Raw genomic sequence first — 2,500 nt, forward strand, 5'->3', positions numbered from 1 at the left:
CCTGCACGCCACACCCTCTCCCACTGCCTATACAGAAGGTCCTCGCTTGGGCATTTGGACGTCGCATCAAACCCTTCCCTTCTCGCGTTTAATGTTGCAGTGTTGTCGAGAGGCTGTGGCTGCTGAGGTACCGCCTTTCTACCTGCAGTGTCGTTGGTATCACGGAATTGGATAAAAGGGTGATGGCGAATTCGAAAATGGATATTATGCATAGCTATTTCCTGCCGAGTCACCGTTTTTTGTTTTGTTTTTGACATCGCACCACAAAAGGCTGCACGAAGCAAGTACTTCAAACCTGGCGTAAAAAAAGAAAAAATAAAACAATATAGAACAATATTCCATCTTGTTTTCTAAATTCTTTCTACTTATTTGAGTCACCCCATACGTTTTCTGTGACGCTGCATCAGTGGAGGAGGAAGAGGGGGGAGGGGGAAGCGAGGAAGAGGAGGAGGAGGAGGAAGAGGGGGAGGAGGAGGAGGAAGTGGAGGAGACAGAGGGGAAGGGGGAAGGGAAGAAGAAGGAGAAGGAGAAGGAGGAGGAGGAAGATTGGGAGGAGGAGGAGGAAGATGGGGAGGAGGAGGAGGAGGAAGAAGAGGGGGGGTGGGAAGAGTAGGAGAGGGAGGAGAAGGAGGAGGAGGAGGAGGAGGAGGAGGAAGAGGGGTAGGAGGAGAAGGGTGGGGGAGGAGGAGGAGGATTACGTTTAAACTACTACTACGACTATCTATACTACTGCTGTTTCTGGCGCTCTTCATCACCACCATCATTATCTTCATTGTCATCATCAAAATAAAGACAACAACAGGAATAATAATAATAATAATAATAATAATAATAATAATAATAATAATAATAATAATAATAATAATAATAATAATAATAATAATAATAATAATAATAATAATAATAATAATAATAATAATAATAATAATAATAATAATTAACAATAACAATAACAATAACAATAACAATAACAATAACAATAACAATAGCAATAACAATAATAATAATAATAAAAATGATACTAATAACAATAATGATAATAACAATAATAATAACAAAACAACAACAATAACAATAATAATAACAATAACAATAACAATAATAACAACAACAACAACAACAATAATAATGATAATTATAATAATTATAATGATTATAATGATGATAATCATGATGATGATGATAATAATAATAATAACAATAATAATAATAATAATAATAATAATAATAATAATAATAATAATAATAATAATAATAATAATTATTATTATTATTATTATTATTATTATTATTATTATTATTATTATTATTACTATTATCATCATCATCATCATTATTATCATTGATAATAACAATAATAATAATAATAATAATAATAATAATAATAATAATAATAATAATAATAATAATAATAATAATAATAATAATAATAACTACAACAACAACAACAACAACAACAACAACAACAACAACAACAACAACAACAACAACAACAACAACAACAACAACAACAACAACAACAGCAACAACAACAACAATAACAATATAAAAAAACAATGACCAAACTACAGCGCAACCTCCAAATCCCGACCGGAACCCCTGCCAGCGCCATTAACTGCTGCCTGCACGCCCGCCCGAGCAACAATCGCGGACAAATCAACAATCGCCAACTGACAGCGACTGACTGGCTACGACAGCAGTCAGCGAGAGGCCGGGCGTCGTTTGCGTGGGCGTGGCGCAACCGTGCAGAGTGCGGCACGACGCCCAAAGCCCTTCGCCGCCCTTCGCCCTGCGACGCCGCGCCAGAGGCCATCGACATACGGCCGCTGCAACGCCGAAGATCTCTTCCGTAGCGCGGACATCGCAATTTGGATGTCTCGCCTTCCCTCGCCCTCGCCTTCATCTGCACTCGCAATCTCGCCCGCGTCCTCACTTGCACTCGGACTCTCCGTCTCACTCTCTCTCACTTTCACTCTCGCCCTCGCTCTCACTCGCACTCTCACTCTCAATCTCACACTCGCAGAGTGAAAAGGAGGAACGGAGGAAGGAAGGAAGGAAGGAAAGAATTAATGAAAGAATGAAGGAAGGAAAAAAAAAACAAGGAAAGAAGGAAGGAGGGAGGGAGGGAACGAAAGAAGAAAGGGAGGAAGGAAGGAACGAAGGAAAGAAGGGAGAAAGGAGAGGAAGGGAAAATAAGTGAAAGGGCGGGAGCCATAAGGCAGATACACGTATATATATATATATATATATATATATATATATATATATATATATATATATATATATATATATATATATAAAGTTCTTTAACATCCACAAGTATGCATACAAGCTGGCACATAATGCCGCCATCCCCCCGGGGCATTCCGCATCCTCAGGGTAAGATGACCTCCACTTGCCCGCCCTGCACCCCCCCCCCCTCCACCCCAGCAAGTCCTAACCACAACCACTGCAACCACAGGCATCATTCAACCCCCCCCCCCCCCCACTCGGTACGGGT

General features: G+C 39.6%; 1 protein-coding gene across 32 annotated transcripts in view; it reads right to left on the minus strand.

The window, feature by feature from the left end:
- The window catches only part of C3G (C3G guanyl-nucleotide exchange factor), a 136,230-nt gene that overhangs the window by 26,169 nt on the left and 107,561 nt on the right, over positions 1-2,500 (minus strand). The gene's annotated exons all lie outside the window — the stretch shown is intronic.

Source organism: Penaeus vannamei, chromosome 10, assembly GCF_042767895.1.
Source record: "Penaeus vannamei isolate JL-2024 chromosome 10, ASM4276789v1, whole genome shotgun sequence".
Taxonomy (NCBI): Eukaryota; Metazoa; Arthropoda; class Malacostraca; order Decapoda; family Penaeidae; genus Penaeus; species Penaeus vannamei.